The 25,691-nt window shown below is 34.5% G+C and overlaps 1 long non-coding RNA gene and 1 pseudogene across 1 annotated transcript; both read left to right on the top strand.

Annotated features, from left to right (window-relative positions):
* Positions 1–13,958: 13,958 nt before the first annotated feature.
* On the top strand, positions 13,959–19,491 carry LOC112790013 (peptide chain release factor 1, mitochondrial-like; annotated as a pseudogene).
* A 2,681-nt stretch (positions 19,492–22,172) lies between these two features.
* Positions 22,173–22,710, top strand: LOC140182564 (uncharacterized). Its single transcript, XR_011878408.1, has 3 exons — positions 22,173–22,346; positions 22,441–22,495; positions 22,621–22,710. It is a non-coding gene; the product is annotated as an uncharacterized lncRNA (long non-coding RNA).
* Positions 22,711–25,691: the final 2,981 nt, after the last annotated feature.

Genomic DNA, 25,691 nt, shown 5'->3' with positions numbered 1-25,691 from the left:
TCTTTTTACTTCAAAAAAACTACACTAGATTTTTCATAAATGACTAAGCAATCCAATCTTCTAAATATAACCAAATATCCAAGATCACATAATTAGCTAATGCTTAGTAAGTTGTATTTCAAACCGTCAACAAGAAAAACATCATTTATGAAAGATGAGAAATTTTTACCCACTTTACCAATGACCACTATCTTTTCTTTTCCATTATCACCGAAAGTTACAAACCCTCCATCATACTTGTCTAGCTTGATGAAGAATGTAAATTTTTCGGTCATGTGCCTAGAGCATCCACTGTCCAAGTACCACATGTCCTTTCTTTTGGATGCTAGGCAAATCTACAAAAATTCTCAAGTGACTTTAGGTATCCAAATCTTTTTGGATCTTTTAATGTCAAACCATCTCTTTTGTCCAAGACCATTGTAGTTGCTAATTATTTTGTACACTTTATCTCCAATAATTTTTTCACTTGTGAAACATTGAATAAGAAAATTCCCATTCCGATTGCATAAACGACAAAATATTTTTGGTTGTAGTTTTTTCAGATTGGTTGGGTTTTTAAATTTTATATCATCCGAAGTGGAAGCCACACTTGAAAAAGGAGATTTTTCAATAAATGTTTCAGATTTCTTATAAAAACCCAAACCAGCCTTATCATAGAGATCTTTTTGACTAGCCAAAAGTTGATTCAGATTTTTAGAACTTTGAGCAAAGTTGGCTAGGTCCTCTTTTAGGTATTTTACCTCTTTGTGCAACCTTTCATTTTCTTCAAAAAAGTTCAAATATGCAATCATAGAATGCTGTTTCTCATAGCCCTTAGGTTCAGCCTTAAGCCACTTATTTTCTTCAACAAGATCAGCAGCAGTTTTGACTTTCTCTAATTTATCCTTGAGAAAATCGTTTTCTGCCTTTAGAATGTCATTTTGAGATTCAAGTTCATGATTTTCATTTAAGAAGCATCTTAGTTTCTCAGTGAGATGATCGATTATAAGACGAAAATCTTTAGTAGAAGGTTCAATGAAAATTACCTCATCAGTTTGATCGGCCATGAGACAGGTTTGGGATTTGCTCTCTAATTCTTTTTCTTCGTCTGAATCGTTTTCCAGATCTTCCCAAGAGGCCATCAGCTCCTTCTTCTTTTTTTTTTTGGTATTTTCTTCTTTCTTCAACTTCGGATAGTCAAACTTGTAATGTCCAGCCTCTTTGCAGTTGTGGCATATGATCTTGCTTAAATCCCTTTTTGGTTTTCTTTGAACTGCCTCCTTTGCTTCGATCTTTCAACTTCATCATTTTTCTGAATTTCTTAGCAAAAAGAACAAACTCATCATCAGATAAATTGTCACTGGATTCATCATCCAGGGACTCAGTGAATGATTTGAGAGCAATTCTTTTCCTTTTTGAGTCAGTTTTCAAATAGGTAGTTTCAAAAGCAAGTAAATTTCCTCTCAGATCATCATATGCCATTTGATCAATACCACTGCTCTCAGCTATAACTATAGATTTAGTTTCCTATTCTTTAGTGAGACTTCTCAGAACTTTCCTCACTAGCACAGGTTCTGGGTGAGTGATCCCCATAGCATCCAAGCCATTGATGATGACGTTGAATCTTTTAAATACTTTATCAATCGTCTCTCCTTCCTTTATGGAAAATATTTCGTACTCTTTGCTTAGCATGTCTATTCTGGTTCGCTTGACTTGGGTAGTGCCTTCATGGGTGACTTGAAATTTGTCCCAGATTTCCTTTGCTGTTTTGCATTTTGATACCCTTCGGTACTCCTCGAAGCTGATAGCACAGTTGAGCAAGTTGACTGCTTTGGTGTTGAGCTCTATTTTCTTTTTATCATCATCATTCCATTCGGCCTCATTCTTAAGAGTGATTACACCATCTACTCCTGTTTTGTTTGGGACATCGGGACCATTCAGAATGATCTTCCAGATGTTATAATCTACTAATTGAATAAAGATCTTCATTCTCTCCTTCCAATAGCTGTAATTCTTTCCATTGAAGAACGGAGGTCTGTTTTTGGATTGCCCTTCTATTAGAGTTTAGGCCACCATATTAGAACCATTGTTGTTCGCCATCAGGACCTTTCCTCCAAGCTGCAAAGCCTGATCTCTTTGAGGCCAAACACTAATACTAATTGTAATACCCGGTCTGACCGAAATTAATTGAATAATAAGTTAAGTAGGAGCGAATATGGTTGGAAGATTTGACAATTGGAATTTGATGATTTAAATATGATATTTGGATTCAGTGAATTTTTCTGAGTCAGAAGACATAGTTTTCTGCATAAAAGGGCGCAGTGGAATTTTGACCGACAGTACCGGCTGAGACCTGTCTGTAGGGGTGCACATGGGCCGGGTGAAGCCGGGTTTGATGGGACATAGACCCGACCCGAAATATACACCGGGTCTATTTATTAGACCCGAACCCGACCCTAGACCCGATGAAATCAATACACTTTTGGGCTACAATTATACCGGGTGAAAACCGGGTGAAACCGGGCCGTTAACATTACATTACGTTGATACCTTCTTGTAAGCTAACATGTAAAAATATCCAAATTTTCAAGACTCCAACCATTATTTAACATGGTAAAATTCACTTAGAAAAATATAACAAGCACCAACCCTTCTTTAAAATTAAAGCATAACCACAATCAATACTAAAACAAAACCATAATCAATACTAATATTGTCTAATAATACCAAATATTTAAATCAATACAAATAACACAATATTATGCATTAGTCTAAAGTCTTATTCATTCTAAACATAAAACATTAACTTATAGTCTTATAATGACTAATAACACAAAATATTAAGGTTTACAATACTTAAATTCCACATAAAAATAGTCATGATCCATCACTAATAACACAAAATATTAATTGTGTATGATGACCGGGCCACCGGGCCGACTTCGAGTGACCCGAGCTATGGCCCGGACCCGACCCGAAATAATGACCGGGTCTATTTTTGAGACCCTTACCCGACCCTAAATCCGATGAAATCATACCAAATTAGCCCCTAAAGTGTTCGGGACCGGCCGGGCCTTCGGGCCGGGCCGGGTCTGTGCACCCCTACCTGTCTGGTACTGCAACTGAGAAAATTAATTATGAGTAAATAGGATAAAGAAATGAGGAATTATAATTAAGGGAAGTAGAAATATTTGAAGTGCGATTTAGAGCGCTAATCTTAAAGGTTTTGGTCCAAAATTGGGCAAACGGACAAAAATAAGTGAACCGGACCTAAGTGGGCCCAAGACCCAACATATATAAACATTAGTTATGAGTATTTTAGCTCATTTTATCCTAAAAGGAAGGGTTGGGGCGCTGAAATTGAGAAGAGAGAAGAGAAGAAAGAAAACCTAACTCTCTTTGATCTTCAAATCACCATAACTTGAGGTATGGAGCTCCGATTGATGAGCCGTTTGTGGCCACGCATCGCTCTTCTCATCCTCTACAATTCTATCTAAGTTTTGTGGTGAGTATTTCATTCATCTCTGCTCAGTTTTCGAAATTCTCTACTATTACACGTTTTTGGGTAGTTAGTGTTGAAATCTTGTGATTTTGGGTGTTTAGGGATACTTCAACATGGATTTCAAGTGGGTTCTATCCCTACTTCATATGGGCTGAGGTAAGAAGTGCTCAAACCCTTGTGATTTATCATTTTTATGAGCCCTAGGTTGATGTATGTATGTGATATTGGTTATGTTAGTATATTTGGTGATTTTGATGCACGATTGGGAGGTTGGTGTTGCTTGTGGAGCTTTGGTGCAGCATGGAGCTAAAGGTTGGTGGAGACTTCCATAGAAGAGGCTCAATTGGTTTGGCTACAAGAGGTATGGTTTAAATTTCATTTAAGTACTATGTGGTGCGATGAGAATTCCTAGGCTAGATGCCCCTAGGATTAAGTTTGGATTATGTAAATGGTTGGTGCTAATATGCATAGTTGGTATGTAATGTGAATTAATGATTGGGTTGAAAATTGTGTGGCCTTGTATGCTTAGTGTATTGAGAATTTGATGTATTGGGTAATGAGTATTGATTTGTGGTTTATGCATTTAAATTGTGAACTTGGGCCGGAGGCCGGAAAGAGGTAAAGAAGGTAAGTTGATGTGTGCATTGTATGATGACACAGGTGATTGGATGAATTTCAGATAATGAATATATGAATGATTGGGTTGGTTATTGAATAATAAGGTTTGAGGAGTTGAAGTGTGAAATTTGGTAATTTTGGGTGAAGTTGTATAGATGAGGTATGTTTGGTTTTGGTTGAGGTATGTTATGTGGTCATATATGTGATCATGATTATTGATGCCTTGATGGTATGATGATGCATGAGAGATATGTATGTTGTGATATACGCTTGAGAAATGATTAAGGTTGATTTGTGGGTGAAACCATGTGATAGTGAGTATGATATTGATTATGTATAATGATGATTGATTGGAAATAGTATTGTTGGAAATTGGGATGAGGAAGGATGTATGACATGTTAATGTGTTTGTAATTTAGCCATTTGTTTGAAATGGGTAAAAATGGTTATATGTATGAGTTGAGGAGGCTTAATGTCGATTTTGATATACTTTGATTGATTTCAAAGAAAAGGGATGAAATTGGCATGTTTTGGTTGATTTTGAAAAGAGTTGGAAATGACTTGTTTTGAAAATGGCACTTTGCGGTTTTGAGTGAAAACATGGTTTTTGGGCATACTTTGACGGGATATAACTTGGACTGCAGATTTCTGTTTTGTGCCAAACTTATTTAAAAGTGAAATTAGATCCAGGATGTCCATGCCGTTCGAAGAACGGGCGAAAAACGATTTAAAACAAGAGAGTTATGTCCGTCGGAAGATTGGGAGTTGAATCTGTGAATTCTGCAGCTTTTAACTTAGAAAATTTTTAGCAGAATGACCCTCCACGCGTAGGCGCACTTGGCGCGTACGCGTCGTTCTTCAAGAAGGTACCATCCACACGTGCGCGTGGTGTGCGCGTGCGCGTCGATGCGCTGCACCCAATGCCCAGCTATTTTTCTGAGAGTTGTGCCAGAGTTGTGCCAGTTTTGTGCCTGGGGCCCAAATGCCCCCACGCGTACGCGTAGCTGACGCGTACACGTCGTCTGGCTGTGTTTCAATCCGCGCGTCCACGTGTATGACGCATACGCGTCGATGAGCTTTGTGGCCATCCACGCGTGCACGTGGCCCTGTTTTCATGCCAAAGTTGATTTTTGAGTTTTAAAAGTCAAATCTCATACTTCTAAGCCTCCGATCTCACCCCTTATGTATTAAATCTTTATGATATGCCTAGTAATGAGGAAGGAGCTAGGGGATGTGGTAACTTACGAATGAAGCAAGGGAAAAAGTTGTGATCAATGATGATCAAAGATGATGACAGTGGAAGTACCGTGTATGCCATGAGCGGAAGGGCTATATTTATTGATAAATGGCTGGTTTTTGATTGAACTATGAGCTGAAATGCTGAGTTATTTCCGGGTTACGGCAAAGCCATTATTGATTATGGTTGAGTATAAATGCATATATGATTAATGAATGAATGTGTTAGATGGATAATAATGGAAAATGTTGAAATGTAATGTGTGAACCCGGGTAGTAGGTAGTGGCGTTGTCCACTTGCTCCGGGTATGAGAATGTTTATGATAAATGAGTTTAATTATGGAGTTTTGAATGAACGTATTTGTGATACCTGGGTAGTAGTAAGGGGTGGTGGTTCGTCCCGCTTACTCCAGGTTAATGTTTGAGATTTGATAACAATGAGGATTGCTTTTAAACTGAACGAATGTATATTCTGAGATCCTGGGCAGTAGCAAGGGTTGTGGTTCGTCCCACTTGCTGCAGGTCAGAGATTGTGATGCCTGGGTAGTAGCGGCAGTAGTGGTGAATCCACTCGCTCCAGGTTGAGCTTTTGAACACCCGCCTGGGTAGTAGCCGCAGTAGTGGTTATTCCACTGGCTCTGGGTTGAGCGGGTAGTAGCAAGGGGGTTGTAGCTCAAGCCTACTTGCTCCGCAAGGGGTGTTTCTGTCCAATGGTTAGCTACCAAGACATGTCGGGTTGGCTATATAACCGACAAATGATATCATCAGCCATAGGACAGGCATACATCATTTGCATACGTTTGAATTGTTTGGGTTTGCCTATTTGTTTTAGATTTCTACATCATATATGCTATGTTACCTGATTATGTGCTACTTGTTCTACTTGTACCTTATTTGTGTATTACTTGCTTGTATTGCTTGTGTTTGTACAACTGAGAGGCCCCTCATGCTGGTGTCGGTGGATGTTGAGGGTTGTTCTTGATGAGATGAATTGGTGATGCGATTTCATGATGATGATGATTATTGAATGAGATAATTTGAGCCCCCCTGGGTAGACGCAGTGATTTGATTTCACTAGCTCCAGGCGAGGGTATGATGTATTGATATAGAATTGCTGAGGCAAAACAACTGGTGATGGTTTTTGCTTATAATTCTGAGTCTGATTCGTGGAAGAGTCAGCGAGTTGGGGAACATGTGAAACCTGAACTAGTTTTAGCACTCCTTTATGACAGTTGCCTATTCATGGATTAGCGAGAACCTAGGATGGATAATTGTTGAAGAAGTTTAGGATGCTTAGTGAGTTTTTATTGCAGTGCATTGTATTTATTTGGCACTTTTACCGTACTAGGAACCCATGGGCCCGGGGTTCCCATTCCGTTATATCTTTTGTTTTTTAGATACAAGTCCAATTGCTCAGAAGTGAGCTGTGGTTCGTCTGAGAGACGGCGAAGATCTTTATTTTCTAATTTGTGTTTTGCTTAGAATCTCTCCACCTTTGTTTTGAAAAGATTATATTATGTATTGAACTCTTTTGAACTTGCCTATAGAGGCTCTCATGTTTCCTTTGGGAGAGATTAGGATATACTATTGTCAACTACTTTCATAATGTACCCTAGCCGGCCTAAACTTCGCGGGTCGCGACTAGTGGCTATTTACTTATGTTATATATATCTATCTGTTATCTATCTCTTAATCTCCTTTATGCCTTGTCCGTATATCGCTTTCGGCTTCACGTTTTATCTTTTTGTTGTCGAAACGTGAGTGATACGTCTTCGCGATTTTATTTCTACTCTTTTCAGGCTTCTCGATTAATACTCCTTTCGAATTTACCTATATTTATATATTAAAAATCCACCTGAGAGTCGTACCACCGTAATATCATTGACTTATGACTCGAGCATAAGGATTTGAATATTAGGGTGTTACACTAATTGATGGTTATCAGTGATTAAGAGAATGGAGGGTTGAATCTTAACTTCTTTTTCTACTAAATAGTACTTTAGCTTTTTTTTTAAAGAAATTTAGGAGATATTTTTACTTTTGTCTCGTGACAAGTTGAGAGACATTTTCATTTTTGTCTCCCGAGTAACAAAAACATAAGTGAAGCAGAGAAGAGGGAATAACACACAGATGTATCCTGGTTCAACTACTTAGTGCAATGTAGTCTACATCCTCTCCATCACAATTATGATGAAATTTCACTAACTTTTCAACACATTACATACACTAATATTTTTCCTAGGATCTACCCAATCTTATCTAGGACAAATCCAGATTCTAACCCAATATGAACTTGACTAGACCTCAATCTAGCTTTTCAACAGCAAAGTGCTAACCCAACTTATAAGAAAATTTCTATAGGATCATGAAACAAAATAGAAAGATATACAAAGCAAACTTGAGACATCTTAAGACTTTTTCTCCTAGTTTAACTCACTGCCTTTTATCTCTCATTGGCTTTTTTCTTACAAATCTCACCATTTTTGCCTTTTTCAATGAGATTCAGACAGATTAAATTGAGAAAAAGAAAATACTAAATGAACAACATGAAGGAGAAGAACTCAATCTACTTGGGTAGCTATGAGAATTGAACTCTGTGCTTTTCAATTACTCTCCTTGCTTTCAACCCTTGGCCATTCACCCTTAATATAGAAGAGTGAAGTTTCCAAGGTTGAAACAAGTTCAACCCCTAACGCTGTCTTTTTCTCCATCATCATAGTCTTACAGCGGCTTCATCAGAGAGGAGAGAGAAAAATTGAATCTGTTGCCTTCCAAGCTTCTTCAATCTTGACCATAGAGCCTTGCTTTGGCTCTAAGTTTTGATTTTGAGCGTTGATGAGCTTCTGACGATGATTGACTTCACCTTTTTCATTGTTGCTTCTTCTGTGCTTGAGACTTTGTGATTTTTTTTCTTGGTTTCTTGATGTAGCACAAATGAGGGAAGATGCTTTTTGATGAGTTCTGATAGAATACAACTTGCTACTTGGTTGTAGTCCTTTTTTTGTTTGATTTTGGCAACAAACTTTTGTCCTTCAATACTCTATAGCTTCTGCACTTTTTTTTTCTTTCTTTCTTTCTTGCTAATTGACGTGACCAAATTGAAAAAAGAGAGGAGAGAGAAGAGAAGACTTTTGGCTTTTAGTGTAAGTTTCAAAAAAATTAATTGGAATGAATTTGGGATTCAAGTATCTAAAAGTGGGAGTAGAAACTGCACGAGACTTGTGATCTTTTTTGGGCTCATTTTCTTGTTTCTTCATATTTGGTTCATGGACAAGTGATAGGGCTTGGCTTGATTCCGATGGACCATTGTGGGCTTGATGATTTTTATTTTTGGGCCAAGTGTTTTATTTATCTGCTTGCACACTAAATCAAATACATTCAAGTTGAAAAATACCGTAAAAAAAAACATTAAACTAATAATTAATAATAATAATATTTGTTCATCACTTGAATTAGTTTTCCAAACTCAACAACAACAATAATAATAATAATAATAATTCACTTAAAATAAAATTTAAATTACATTATGATTAATAATCTAAATATTAATAACAATTTCATCTAAATCTAAATTATATTATACTAATCTATTTTAATCCCTATATTAAATACTACCCTAATCTATAATCTATATATTTTATTTTATTTTATTTTATATACTAATGAAACACATATAAGTAAGTAAAAGAGAAAAGTATCTTGAAGTAGGAGAAAGGAAGTAGAATGTATAGGAAAAGTGGAGAGAGTGAAGTGAAACTGAGAGTATTTATAAGTGGGGGACGACATTAAAATGAGAGCAGCTATCCCAATATACATACATATATATATTCGGAGAGAGATACACTAATTGATTGCAAAATCAGAAAGAGCATTAAGGTCATTAAAATGGGCCAAATTTATCTAATTAGTTCTGTTTATTCATTTAAATAGTCAGATTTTATTTTTAAAATTAAATTTATTTAATTTTTGGATTAAATGAATTGAACTCGATTAACCTAAAAAAATAGGTTAAACGAATTAGTTTGCGGACTAAACAGGTGATCAATTTAACTTTTTTTTATTTTTTTTTAAAAAATAGCACTTTTAATCGATATTTCTCTTAATTTGATTCGAAAATCTGACCTATCAACTAAAAAATATTGTTTGTTTAAATTTTTAACTTAAAAGTGATATTTTTTGTTAAAATATTTAAAAAAAAATAAAATGATAAACGAACTGACCAGTTTAATCCATTAAGTTGACCATAAACGATCCAGACTAAAAAATTATGACTCGCAAATAAAGCAGATTTAAACCGTCTTACCCATTTAACCCACGATTTTAACCAGTCGAGCCTAAATGGGCTGAGCTAGCCCATTTGACAACCCTAAATAGCATACCCATTTTGCCTCCATCCCAAAAAATAAACGTAAATTGGTAAATAAAGTTGATTTAATTTGTTTTGGGAACAAATCATTTTGTTCAATTTATTTGAATATTTTTTTTGGGCAAAAGATAACAATTTAGAATTATTTGAATAAAATTGGATGAAATGAAAAAATAAAAATAAACTAATATAGTACTCTCCAAAATATTATATTGATGTATCAAAAAGTTTTGCATATATTTTAGATAATTTTAAACTTTTAAATTATTAATTTTTTAATTAAAAAATTTAAATCGTTAATTTTTTTAAATCGAATATTTAATTAACTATACAAATACAATAATACGAATACGTAATATTATGAATAAATAGTTAAATTAATTCCTAAAAAATTACTTGTTCTCTAAATTGGTTCCTAAAAAATTCTTTTAATTAAATCCATTCTTTAAAGATTTTAAGTTAGTCATGTTAGTCCTTCCTTCACTTAGCTTCCATTGCTAACGGCGTCAGAGTTTGTTGATGTGGTACGTTAAATAACATCACAACACACACCTAGTAGTCTTAATTGACTATTAACATGATTAGTTTATGAAAGTAGATCAAATCAACTCCAAATTGAGGGATTCTAATGCCTCAAGTTTTCTCCTCAATTAGACTTTGATTTGATCTTGTTATATCGAAAATTATATTTTCGATTAGGATGTATTGAATTCTTTAATAAGCCAATGTTCGATAAATTTAGACTTCAATCATTGCTAAGTGCCAAAATAATATTTCTATCAACCTCCAAATACATGTTACAATTAACTTTGGATTGGAGCCAATTAGGTACTCCGTATGTACTCTCTATTAGTCGATTGACTTAACTTAAGTGTGAAAATCGAAGAAGCAGATTCGACAGAGATCAACTATGTCGAAGAAGAGGTCAGCAGTGCGATTTGTTAGTCGAAAAGATAACAAAGTTGTGAACTTCGAGGTGGAGTCATCGAGGATGGTCAATCGATGAAGGAGAGAATGTTGATTGACTAGGACTCATCGAGAAGGAGTGAAGCAATCGAAGAAGTAAAAAAGTTAATAAGTAAAGATGGTTAATGGCAGTTACAGATGGCACTCAAAGAGAGCGGGAACTGTTATTCAAGGATTGACGCACATAGAAGTTATATCTGAATTTGATTGGTCGAAGACTTCCATAAATACATGAAAGATCGAAGAAACAAAGGTGGGAATCTTTTCAGAGAAAACACTCACATCCCCAGCGACTTTCTGAGTCAGTCAAGAGTCTTTTTCTTTGAAGGGTTCCTTCCATGCCTTTACTTCCATTTAAATTCACCGTCACTTTATTTCCATGCAATTTATCTTCTTTGCAATGTCATTTCGATTCCTTTAAATTCAGCAACTTTTACCCTTTTCAGTCTTTATCTTTTAATTTGCCCTTTACTTTTTCAAACACTTTTCCTGTCTGCAATTTCATTTCTCTTTTATTCAAGTCATTTAAATTTTATTGTTCATTTTGAATTTCTGCAAAGTTTGGTTTCTTCTTCTTCGTCACTATCAAAGGCATGGATTTTGATACAAAATAAAACTGGTACCCACAAAAGAGGAGTAGGTTTCGCTCCCAAACTATTAGAATCGAACCACCATCGATTTGCTAAAAATCAACAAAACAGATCTAATTTCATAAATTTATTATGTTAATAGCAATGTTCTGAAAACCGGACCGGATCGGCCGGTCGAACCGGTTCAACTGGGAACCGGCAATACAAGCGGTCTGGTCCTCCTCTTATCGCTTTTGAAAAAACTGTTCAAAAATCGTTGAACCGGCCGAGAACCGGCCGATTGAGCCGGACCGGTAACCGGCCGGTACCCTTAAAACGACGCTGTTTTTTACTTTAAAAAAAAAAAAGAAAACCCGATCCACTCGTTTTCCAACCCCCCTTTCCCTATTCATTCAGATTCACCTCACAGCTCACTCCAATGACTCCATCGTCGTCGAACCCTAGCCCTAGGAACATCGAACCGTAGCCCTCCATCATCGCCGCCGTTCAGAGGTCGTCAGCGCCGCCGCCGTCCCCAGGTCCTTAACTCCGCCGCTTCTTCCTTTTCCCCGTGTTAGGAACCCAGCAACTCGGCAAGTCCTCTTCATCTTCGCTGGCTTCTTGAACCCAAGTGAGTGCTCCTCGTCTTGATCTTCTCTGAGCTTCTTCTTCAATTTTTGTTCCATATTTCTTCAATTCTTCTTGGGTCTTAGCTTGAAGTTTGGTTTTTCTTCTTCTTCAGTCTTCAGTCTCTGTTCTTCAGACTTCAGTCTTCGTTCTTCGTTCTTCGTTCTTTGTTCTTTGGTCTTCCTTGTATGTATGGTTCTGATTGTTGTGGAAATTCGTTCTTTGTTCTTCAATTCCTCCACTTCTTCCTTTTAATTTCTAAATGTTCGGTCTTCTTCTTCGTTTGAAGTTCTGAAATTGTTGTTCAATTTTTCTTCCATTTTTTTGTAATATTTTGTAATTGCCTGTTGCTGATGGATCTGTCTTGTATTTTCTAGTTGGTGATGGTTATAAATTTTTTTTTCAAATTTACTGATGCCTCGATGGCTCTATTAGTCTGTTTTAGTGTTTTACTATTTTGTAATTGCGCTGGATAGTGATGACTCTGTTAGTCTGTTTTAGTGTTTTACTATTTTGTTGATGATTTTTTATTTCTCGTTGTACTGTGGCTGTTTTCAAAATGTATCGAGGCAAGATAACAAAATGTCGTAATTACCTAACCTAAAAGCTATTTGATTGTTTGCTTAGATGAAATCTATTCATTATTGGCTAAAATTCTCTGCATATTATTTATTCTTTTAACTAGAACTCATTTTACTTATGTGTTGTTAACTTGTTATCATTTTGGGATTCTCTTCAACAGAACACAAGAACTTGTAGCCTTGTCTAGAACCCACACTCTTGGAAGTAAAAGTTTTGGAAGTCCAACTTCTTTTGACAATGCATATTGTAAGATTCTTTTGGAGAAGCCTTGGGCAAATTCAGGTAAGCTCATAATTAAGTTAGAAGATTGTTCTCTGACTCAATTCTTTGTTTAATGAAAATGAAGGACATACCTTCAAGATTCAATAACTAGCTTATTTTGATGATTTGTGCATGTCAATGGATCTTAATGTTAGAAACAAATTTTCAGTTTCTTTGGTATCATTTTTTTTGCAACAAGCTATAACATCTGTGATTGATTTGATTGTGTGCTCAATTTTTCGGATAGACCAAATATGTTCAATCTTTTTTTTTGTTATCTTTTGGTTTTATGAACAACTTTTGTTGTCATTCTCAAATGCTGGTTTTGTTCTCTCAGGTGGCATGTCAAGTATGATTGGCCTTCCTTCAGATCTCAAATGCCGATTTTGTTCTCAAATGCTTCAATATTAGGATTAAATTATTATATAAATGGGTAAAACAATTTAGGATTAGAAGCATAATGTTCAATTTTAATATTTAGATATTTTTTTATCATTTAACTTTTGAGTTTGTATTTTGATAAAGATCGAATGGTTTTAGTTGATGACATTTCATGTAGTGTTTTAAATTTGAAAGATATTTAAAGATTTATATTAGAGTATAATTATATTTTAGGATGTTTATTTATAATTTATTTATTATTTTATTTTAAAATGGTTTTTTCGGTCGAACCACAATTGAACCGGTTGAACCAATAAAACCGTAAACCAGTGCTTAGAGCGGTTCAGTGACCGGTCCGGTTCTCAGAACCTTGATTAAATTAAGACTCATAGGTATGTGTTATGGTGTTACTTAACGTATCACATTAGTAAATTTTGTCTCCATCGATAAATAAAGTGATGGAAGGACTAACATGACTAATTTAAAATCTTTAAAGAACGAATTTAATTTAAAAATATTTTTAGAATTAATTTAAAAAACGAGTGATCTTTTATGACTAATTTAATCATTTACTCGTAATATTACAGTTAAATCGTTATAATAACACACATATTTTGAATATTCACTACTAGAAAATTAGTTATTACAGACGGATATTTTCGACGGATTTTATCCCACGGAAATACAGACAAAATTTAAGAGGGATTTTTTTGTCGGAAAACAAAAAAAATGAATTAGCATAAATTACAGACGGAAAATAAAATCCGTCGATAATTCCGTCGAAAAAATTATTTTTTTTTCCGTGAAAAATGATACAGACGGATTTTTCCATCTGTAATTAAATAGACAAAACGCTATTTTTTATTAAATTATCGTCTGTAATTTAAAATTTTCCGTCGGAAACATTCAGATAACCCTAAACTCAACCCTATCTTCTCGAGCTCCATCCACACCCCACACAAGTGAGAGCTCCGTCGCACGAGTTTCTTCCTCTCTCCTCCTTATTTTGCAATATAAAATTGTGCTCCTCCGCTCCCCTTGCCGGTGGTGCTACCGTCCTCCTTTTGATGTTTCTCTTGAGCTCAGAGCCGGCGGCTCCATTCACACTCCACACAAATCTAACGAGCTTCTCCCTCTCTCCGTCAACGAGCTGCTTTTTCTCTCCGTCGCATGAGCATCTTTTGCCGCTGTCGCCGCCGCTCGCGTCGCACGAGCCCTCTCTGCCGCCGCTCTCGTCGCATCTGCTCCCTTCGTCATCGTCCCTTGGAGGTTAGATTTTTAATCCGCTAATTACCGAAACTAAAGCCCTCCGTTTTTCTTCGCTTGGAGGTTAGTTCATTCAGTGTTTCATTCTTTTCGTTGTTCTTGTTCTATGATTTGATAATGGTGATTGATGATATTTATGCAGATCTGCTTTCATTCCTTTTGTTCCTTTCGCTTGGTGGTTAGATTTCATGCAGATCTGCTTCAATCAAAACAAATAAAGTCCTAGTGGTTGTAACGATGAAGAAAGACAATATAATATGGTGTTGTCTATAGTGTTGAAGGGAAAAAGGGAAGAGTTCTTGGAACAGCTTTTGAGTTCTAGGAACAGATCAAGATCAAGGAGTGGAAAAAAGAGATATTCATATGCGGAATGCTCATCATCTTCTTCAGATGTTAGTAAGGAATAATGATTGACCAATATTTTACTTTGCTTTTGACACTCATCATCTTAGGAATATTTCATAAAACTCTTTTGTTGCAGCAGAAGAAGATGTGGCAAAGAACAGCAATGATCTCTTTAAGCAGTTTGATGGTAAGTGTATGGTTTCATTGCATAGCAAAATTGGTTGCAAAAAAATAGCAAAATTGTTTTATTATTGGCATTCTGACGTGTGTGTCCATTAGCAATCTGGTTTCAGAACTCTACTCTTTATCATTTTAGCATGTTTCATACCTCCCACCATATTCAACCTGTTCCTGCCACATTGTTTCATTATGTAGGAAATTTGTGTAGGAAATTGATGGCTTGAAGTCACGGGTGGTTGAATGTTCTAGAGACAAAAACTTGATTAATATGGCGACAGAGGAAATGGGGCAGGCCATAGAGGAAGAACGAAGACTGCAACATTTGCTGTTCAAGTCCTTACTTCCTAAGGACGATGCTGATGAAAGAAACTGCATTTTGGAGGTTAGAGCAGGTGATGTGTCACTGTTGAATAAGAATATCTATTAGTTTTTATAATCAAAATTGTTCTCCGATGAATGTGTATCAAGTTGTCTTGGGTTGTGTTGATTGTTTCTTACTTTTGTTCTGTTTTGACTTTATTTGTTGCCACTTTCATTTGCTTTTACCACTTTTGACAGGCACTGGTGGGGAAGAGGGCTTCTTTGTTTGCAATGGACATCTTCAAAATGTAAGGTTGCATTTGTGTCATCCAAATCAAAAGGGAACTACTGTTACAGTTTTCTAAAAAATGATATTGTCTACCATAATACAGGTACGAAAAGTATGCTCACAAGAATGGCTGGAAATTTGAAGTAGTAGATATTGCTCAATCAGATCTTAAAGGATACAAGGTACATATTTTGTACATTCTGTATGATCTGAGTTACCTGCTTTACTCAAGTTCCTGATATAGTAGAACTGCATTTCATCCTTCATCTGATGGATTTTTTGTTTGAACTTCACTTTCTCAGGAAGCTAGTGCAGCAATTGTAGGAGATGGTGCTTTTGGGAAACTAAAATTTGAAAGTGGAATCCATAGAGTACAGGTTTTGGCTACAACCTTTTACCATCCATGAACAAATGTACTTTCTGTTATTGCTGACTTCTTTCTTCCTTTTTTTTTTAAAATAAAAAACAACAAAACAAAAGAGAGTTCCTGTGACAGAAAAATCAGGACGAGTTCATTCCAGTGCTGTTTCTTTTGCAATCCTCCTCAGGCCGATGAGGTAATTAAATAACTAATAGCTATCATTATGAAATAGTATTTTATGTTCAGTCTAGTATGAGACAATGATATGTTTAAGTATATGCAGGTTGATGCTCAATTGAAGAATGAAGACCTAAAAATTGATACCTATAGATCTAGTGGTTCGGGTGGTCAGCATGCAAATACAACAAACAGTGCTGTTAGAATAACTCACATTCCAACTGGGATTACAATTTTTATACAAAATGAGCGTTCTCAACACCAAGTGAGTATTTTCAAAATATTGGGCATAATTTTCATTTGATGATTTTAATCTGAAATGTGTTCCATCAGTTAAGATGTCTCATTTCTACATTCTACATATGCTTTCTTATTTTTGTTTAGAACAAGGCCAGAGCACTTAAAGTATTCTGTGCAAAGCTATTTGAAATGGAAAAGAAAAATTCTTGTATTTGAACAAGATATGCTAGATTTAGAGAGGAAAAAAAAGTAGAAATTATGATAGATTTAGCATGGCATCAAATGTATTGTTATAATTGAATGTTTTTATTTATTTATGAAAAACTTCTTAAATTTAGGGTTGACTACTTCAAATAACAAATAAAAAGGGTTGGTGATATCTTTTCTTTGTTCGAGTCCGAAACGGTGGAACACTTTCTCTGAAATTGTAGAATTGAGGACATATCCTAATTTCATGGTTAAACATATCCATTTGTGTTAAAATCCTGATTTAATGTAGCTGGCTCCTAATAATTTTTTGCTAAGGCTTTATGGTGTAGTATATACTATTACTGGAAAATGTAAAACTTGAATGGACTTGTTGCTGGTAAATTGCTCTGTGATTTCTTCTTTGCTGGTAAATTACTTGAACCCGCCTGTACCACATCATTCTTATTTTTTGACATTAATAAAGTCCGCGTGATATTTATTATTAAGGTTTCAAGATTGCAAGCTGAGAGGGATCTTAGAGCGGCATTGGAAGTTGGATTGAGTATGTCTTCAGGATAGTTTTCCAATTCACGCGGCATGGATTCCAAGGTTCTTTCATTTCTAGCAAAACTTGATATTCTTTTTCCATTCTGATTTCTTTCTCTATATACACAATCTTACAAAATCGACTTATGCGAAGACAAAGGCCGAGCTGGAGGAGATTTCACTTGCTGAAGCTGATGTTGCCAGGTTGAAGCAGAAAGTTGCAGAACTTCACCATCAACTTAACCAGCAGCGACGACATCACTATGGTTCACTTACAGATGTGGGTGATCGATACCAACATGCCCAAAACCATCCTCAGCAGTAAGTATGCCCAAGCAATGCTGAAACCAAGTTCTAAATCGCGTTTCTTTAATTTATAAGGACCTGCTTTTTGTTTCAAAACTAGGATCTCTAGTCGAATACCCTATGTAACTTGATCTGATTTATGCAGGAGATTTCTTCAGCAAGATTTTGATTCAACTCTTGCCTTTTATAATCATGAAAGGAAACAAAGGACCGAGATAATTTTTGTTCATGAAAACTTATTCCGCCCACCATTAACCTCATAGTTCGAGGGCCGCCATTTTCTCACTTGAAGGCCAATCTTTTATTTTGTATTTTTTATTTATTATGATAAAATCTGGCCATTGTTATGAATTAAAGTTTTCATAGCTTAAAATAACATGGCTATGCATTTTTTCTTTCATTTTCCTCAGGAAGGCTTGTTGGGCACAGATTGGAGAAATCTCAAAGGACATGTATTAGCAGCCGGTAATGGCAGTCGACAACCTACTCGAAAGCAATTTATAGTGATTCAAAAAGTACTGAGGCATCGACAAGCATGTCTGTAGATGAGCTTGGTGCCGTTGACTCCGCTGCTATGCCCTCCACCTCAAGGGCTGCAGAGGTAAGAATTTAGTTCTTAAGAATTGTGCCTTGAAAAGTGCCTCTTTTTCAAAATTTCATTAACGTGTAGAACTATGAAAAACTAATTGTGTATGTAGTCAATGCTTCTGACTTAATCTTTGTTCCAATCACAATATCACATGTCTATCTAGGACAATTTTGGCAGTATATATAGTATGATGCAGATCAAGCATTGTTCTACTCAATGAATAAATGTTCATGTGAGCTGAAAACCATTTCCAGAAGATGGTTCTATTTTTACATAGGTTGAATTATTGTGAACTGCAATTGTCTTGGAAATTATTTGACTTTTAAAATTTGAACCTGTTTCTCTTTTTATAATTTGTTTATCTGATCTCCTGCAAATGGATTATGATTTTTAATTGAAAATTGTTTGGCTTACGCAGTTTGGATCTTAGAAGAATTGAACAAGTCGCCAGGAGATTTTTAATTGAAAATTGTTTGGCTATCTGTTCATCTCATATTATTGTTTCAAACTGTGGTGAGGCTTGCTTCCGTAGCAAATGGGAAGAAATGAAACAAACATGAACAATCAAAGTCTCAGGCAAGTTCTCAAGTTCTACTCACATCATCTGTTGATTTTATCTATAAATAAGTAAACGATGTTCTGTTGGTTAAGATTGTGATACTCTCCTCTTCTTAAGTAATCTCTATAGCTGACAGAGGGTTTTGGTAGCTAGTGGATATTACTCAACCTATTTGAGTTATAGGTTTTTTCATCTGATTTATGATATCTTGTTTCTCGTGGTGAACATTTAGGCTTCTTGCATTGGCTACTTCCTTAGCTAAGGGTATTAATAGTCTATATACTGTGAACATTTAGGCTTCTTGCTAAGGCTTCTTGCACTGGCACTCAACCTATTTTGGAGCATATATACGACTATATATTGCTTCTACTACAACTTTCTTTTCGTCTCGTATCTTTCTTTCTTACTTGATTTCTACATGCATCCATCATCCATGTATTTACTTCTCTGCTGATCTCTCATTTCTCTCTGACCTTTTTTAAAAGAAAAGAATACACCTTTATTTTTATTTTGTTTCCTACAGGGGCTTATGCTTTAAATTAACTTCTTTATTCACAATCATCGAGTACATGAGTATACTTTCTAGTTATTAAGAAGCACCACCAGTTATTAAGGAGACTCCTCTTCTAGTTCAAGATTCTGCAAAGATTAAAGAAGCACCACCAGGTTCTTTCTCTTTTTCTCTTATTAAATTTGCAGCCCCAAATCGAAAGTTATTGGAACTAGACCAGATGTTGAGGTGAGCTTCACTTGTGAATTTGTTACTTGAGATGAAGAATACACTGTACACAGATTATGTTGTCACTATTTTTTTATTTTTGTCAGAATTTGATACTTGAAAAACAGATGAAAAATGGAAAAATATAAGGAGGCAGAGAAGCCTGAGGCAGAGGATCAATTCATGACCACACTGTTTCATTATTGTATATTTTGACTTAATTAGAGGACAATAGTTGATGTATCAATACACTTTGTTGATGTATGGTTGTTACTTGTTATTATAATTGATGTATCAACACTTTGTTTATATTTTGAAATATATTGACTTGTTTGTTTATAGTACTTTTCTTTAAGTTTGATAATACGATAAATTTGTTTATTTTTTGAAATATTATAAATATTTGAATACAAATTAGATAAAAATTTGTATTAAATTTATATTTATTTTGTATGAAAACAAGTTTATTTTGTAATTGAAAAAATAAAAAAAATTATTTTACCTTACTGACGGATTTACAGACGGATTTTCTGTCTGTAATCAGAGTGTGAAATGATTTTTCAAGTTCAAATTACCGACGAAAAATCCGTCGAAAAATCCGTCTGTAATTACAGACGGAAAATTTGTCGGAAAATCTGTCGGAAAATCCGTCTGTAATTACAGATGGAAAATCTGTCTGAAAATCCGTCTGTAATTACAGACAGAAAATCCGTCGAAAAATTCGTCTGTAATTACAGACGGAAAATCCATCGAAAAGTTCGTCGCTTTTGGGAAATGGATAGAAAATTTACAGAGGGAAAATCCGTCGGTAACTGGTAAAAATCCGTCTGTAATTTTCCGACGGAAAAAAATCCGTCGGTAAATAATTTCCGACGAGGCTTTTACAGAGGGACAAAATCCGTCGGTAATTTCGTCGGTAACCAAAAATCCGTCTGTAATAAAGACTAAATCTGTCTGTAAATCTGTCTGTATTAATCCATTTTCTAGTTGTGATTGAGATATGTGAGATATATACACATATTTCGGATACTGTATCCAAAATTTGCTTATGAATATATCTCTGAGTACACAGTATTTGATTTGTATACTTTAAATGTTCATTTTATATCCAGAGTGCAGTGTAACTTAGATGTGCCTTTAACATATGTTTTGGCACTGTATCCAAAAAATATTCTATTGTTTATATATTTTTGTAAATATTATATTTAAATAATTTAAATAAAAAAATTTTAAAAAAATAATATGATAAATAAGAAAATTAAGCATCCGTCTGGTTGAATCTCCAACCTTCATTGTACAATAACCAAAAGATAGTAAATTATGTAAACAGTTACTCAACATATATCAAGTAACAATACATTCATTTGTTAGGAAATTATAATTTTTTAATCTATTTATAATCAATACATATAATTGATTATAACTATATTAATTATTTTATATTATATAATTTATATAGATATTTTTATTTATTGTTATAAATATTAAATAGAATAAGTTATTATTAATTTTTATTTGAATTTAAAAAAAACAAAACTAAATATTATTCTATTTTACTTGAATTTTTAGAGTTTAATAATAGAAATCAATAATTAAGTTTAAATAGAGTTTCAAAATTTTAATTCTTAATATACTAAAATTATTTTGCTGCTCTTATTTCATTAGACAGTTACTATTCAGCTTAAAATAAAAATTCGATAAGTGTTGGTTGAGAAAGATAAAAGAATTATGAGAGCTAAATTCTTTTAATTATACTCACGAATTCAGGTATACTTTTTTTATTATATATCTTTTTTAACGATTTATTATAGATGATCTAAGAGTTAAAAAATTCAAAAAATTTTAACAAGTAGTATCAAAACATTCCAAGACTGAATTATTAAAAAAGATCAATTATGTTATTTTGATCTTTCTTTTTTAGGAATAAAATGTTTATATTTTGATCGATCAATGTTTATATTTTGTATTGATGCGTGGAATAATTTAAAAAACAAATAGGTAGTATATTGACAAAAAAGGTTTTGGATACAATATATTAATAAGGATTTAGGAGCTTCCAAAAATCATAAGAATTGATTTTGAATAGAATTATATGTTGAAAAAGTTTAGGGCCAGCAATTTTTGTGTTTTCTAATCAGTACTTAACCATCAAAACAAAAGTGAGTGATCTTTCATTATTAGACATAATCTTACATCATTAAAAATACTATTAATGGCCAATTAATGGTTACAAAATACAAAAATTGCTGTTCCCAAATATTCTTCTTATATGTTTACGTAGTTGATTGTCATAAATTTATACTTTGAATTGGGAGTAATCGCATACATTGAGATTTAAAGTTATAAGTTTTGATGATTTCGGGTTTTTTTTATCGATTTAAAGTTTTTCTTTAATTCATTACAAAAAAAATTTGTTAATTATCATCCGATTTTTTGTGGGACGTTACCAGTGCCTTTAACGTCGACATTTACGTGAGATTGTAATCATATTTTGTCTAGCCAAAAAGTTAATTTCAAATTGGGCAATCCAGCCCAAAATCCAACAGTAAGTTTTGGCGTAAGTAAAAAATTTAACAGTGTTAATATTATCATCGAATTTACTAACAGAAAAAAATCTGATAGTAACCTTTAATAATGAAATGTTTCGTTTTGGTAATTGTCAGATGGTTATCGTTGATTTTTTTTCGTCGTATTTTTTCGGCGGTAAATTTGGTGTAAATTTGAAACATGAGCCCCTTTCCTTTTATTGTGCGAACCTTCACTCTCTCTTCTCTTCTTTTAAAACTCGTAAAATTAGTAAATAATTAGTCAATAAATTAATTATTATTTAAAAAAATTAGAAAATTAAATTTTATAGTTTAATAAAGAAGAAATAATTAAAATATAAATTTGGACACCAATTTAAAAGATTTTGGCCCAAAATTAGATCGAAGGGATCGAACCGAACAAACCGGACCATAATGGGCTAAGGCCCAACTTAACTCACCATATATTAAGAGCATCAGCTCTTTTCCTTCCCCAAAATAAAGAAACACATTGAACAATCAATGGAGGGAGGAAGAACGCATGTGAAACCCAAACTCTCACCCAAATCTTCAATCCAACGTAACTTTTAATCTAGAGTTTCGATTGATGAGCTGTCAGCGGCCACGTGTCCATCTTGTAATTCTCTATAAAATTCACCAAACAATTTGGTAAGAGAATCATGTTTTCTCACCCAATTCTCCCCTTTTTAGTTTGTGATTTAGGTTTTGATAATTGAAAAATTATGTGATTTTAATGGTTTAGGTGAACTCTAGCTTGCGGGTGCTTTTGGGTATTGTTCCATTTGGCCATGGATGAAGTAAGGAGCTCTCAATCCTTGGTGAATTTTTCAATTTAATAAGTCCTATGTTGAATTATGATGAAATTATATGTTGTTAGATTAAATTCTTGAAGTTTGAAGTAATTGGTGGTGTTGGGTGCTAGATTGAACTTGGTGAGTGGTGAATTGGAGCTTGGGACTTGTGGTAAGGAGGATTTTGAAGTGCTTTGTGGCTTTACAAGGAATTGGTCAAGGTATGATTCTGGTTTCTCATAGATAATATATAATGTCTTGTGAAAACTTAGTCTAATGGACCGTAAAATAGGTTGAAGCATGCATGTATGTTAAAAGTTAGCAATTTTAATACAAAAGTTGATGATTGATGATGAATTGTGAATGTTGGTGATTTGATGATGATTAATGAGGATATTGAATGTGAATGTTGAGCCTATGATGAGAATGTGGTAAACCAATTGATTGTTGATGAGTTTTGATAATGATTATGAATAATGATAATAATTGATTGTTAATTCATGAATAATGTTGGTTGATTATGAATTTGTTGGATTGAAATTGATAGGATTAGACATTGATATGTTGAGAAAGGGTTGATAAGAGTATGGAAGTTCAGTTGGAATTTGGGTTGTTTTGGGTTAAGAAACCTTGGTTTTTGAAATGGAAAATTGTGCAAATAGAAGTTTGAGATTTTTAAGCAAAACTTGGTTTTTGGCCAAATTTCGACGAGCCATAACTTGGCTTTCAGACTCTCGATTTCTCTCAAACTTGTTTTATATTAAAATTGGGTCCGTAAAGTTTACGTCGTTTAAAGAACATATGAAAAATTATTTTTAACGAAAAAGCTATGCGCGTCGAAAATTTGGTATGTAAAATGTGAATTATGCAGCATTAGCAACTTTTTAAGAAAAGGAAAGGGGCGCGTACGACATATGGTTGCGTACGCGGCCATTCACATCTACCCAGCACCTTCGCGTACGTGGACAAGTGCCATGCACACGGCATGGGAAAAATGAGACACTCGCATACGCGCAACATGGCATGCGTACGCGGGATCCTGTTTTCAGCAACATTGAGTTTTTGTGATTTAAACGTAATTTCAAATTTTTAAACCTCTATTTTTACTCTCTAAGACCCTAAAACTTAGTTTCAATTATAATGAGTGAGTTGGACCTCGAGAGAACAATAACTTAGAGGTAAAGAAAGATTGTGAATGGGTGATGTAAGTTGAAAAATGCGGAAATGCTGAGCTTTGCGATGAATTGTTGAAAATAATAAATATGACATGATTAAGAATGAGGAAATGTTGATGAGATATGAATTGGAATAATATTGTGAATGAAGTTGAGAGTAAAAGTGACTATGATTGACATATATGTGACCCCTCAGATAGTAGGCAATGGCGTTGTCCACTTGCTCCGGGTATGAGATGAGGAAGAAGAATGATTGAGAACGATGCAATGTTGATGAGAATTATGTATGAATATATATATCAGATGATGGGTAATGGTTAGGGGTGAGCATCGCCCGGCCCGGCCCGAAGACCCAGCCCGGTCCCGAACATTTTAGGGGATAATTTGGTGTGATTTCATCGGGTCTAGGGTCGGGTAAGGATCTCAAAAATAGACCCGGTTATTATTTCGGGTCAGGTTCGGACCATAGCTTGGGTCACCCGAAATCGGTCCGGTGGCCCGGTCACCATACACAATAAATATTTTGTATTATTAGTGATGGATGATGGCTATTATTATATGGAATTTAAGTATTGTAAACCTTAATATTTGTGTTATTAGTCATTATATATAAGACTATAAGTTAATGTTTTATATTTAAAATACATAAGACTTTAGACTAATGCATAATATTGTGTTATTTGTATTGATTTAAATATTTGGTGTTATTAGGCAATATTAGTATTGATTATGGTTGTGCTTTAATTTTATAGAAGAGTTGGTTCTTGTTATATTTTTTTAAGTGAATTTTACCATATCAAATAATAGTTGGAGTCTTGAAAATTTGGATATTTTTACATGCTAACTTACAAGAAGGTATCAAGGTAATATAATGTTAATGGCCTGGTTTTCACCCGGTATAGTTGTGGCCCGAAAGGGTATAGGTTTCATCGGATCTAGGATCGGGTTCAGATCTAAAAAATGGGCCCGGTACATATTTCGAGTCGGGTCTGGGTCACATTAAATCCGGTTTCACCCGGCCCATACACACACCTAGTAATGGTTTTGAAAATAGACGAGTAATCCCTATCTTAGTTATGATTTTGTGGATAGATGAGTAATTCCTATTCGAGATGAGATTTTGAGGATAGACAAGTAATTCCTATCTGAGATACGATTTTTATGGGTAGACGAGTAATTCTTACCCGGGGATAGACGAGTAATTCCTATCCGAGTCACGGCCTGTGGATAGACGAGTAATTCCTACCAGGGATATGGTTTGAGGCACCTACCTGAGTAGATGAGTAATACCTATTCTGGTTCGGTGAAACATCGGCACGGGGAGACGAGTAATACATGTTACATGTTTGTGGTGTTATGTCCAGGGTTCACTACCGGATATGTCAGGTTTGGCTGTACAATCGACAGATGATATCATCAGTCATATGGCAAGCATACATCATATGCATATGTTTGTTTTGTTTGATTATGCTCTTAATTGGGTTTGCCTACGTGATTATTATGCTTATCTGCTATATTTACTTACTGCTGTATCTGTATTCTATTTGTGTTTGTTTTGTCTGTATTATTTGTCTGTGCACCGAAATTTTGGAGGATTGGAAGATAGGGAGGGATTTGAGGGATTAAGTTAGAAAGGAATTTGAATTAAGAGCCTTAGACAATTACCCTGCTTATGGTTTTCAGTTTTAATTCTTAAGTTTTAAATTTGAGTGTCGAAATTTTAGGATTGCCTCTGGTTTTTCCGAGACCTTATATATTATGTATATGGGCACTACTACCATACTGAGAACCTCCAGTTCTCATTCTATACATATTTATTGTTTTCAGATGTAGGATGTGAGGCACCGCACTCAGCATTCTGGAGACTCGTTGAAAGCGAAGAGCTTTTCGGACTCAGGGTTGTATTTTATTTATGTTCTTATATGTATATTAATTCTGCATCTTGTATTTTTATACTTATCCCTCTTAGAGGTTGACTTGGTGAAATAAATTGTCAATGATAGGTATTCGGTATATTAGGGTTGTGT

Source organism: Arachis hypogaea, chromosome 3 (genome assembly GCF_003086295.3).
Source record: "Arachis hypogaea cultivar Tifrunner chromosome 3, arahy.Tifrunner.gnm2.J5K5, whole genome shotgun sequence".
Lineage (NCBI taxonomy): Eukaryota > Viridiplantae > Streptophyta > Magnoliopsida > Fabales > Fabaceae > Arachis > Arachis hypogaea.
Note: the sequence above shows the minus strand (reverse complement) of the source record. Positions and strands in the feature narration are given on the sequence as shown.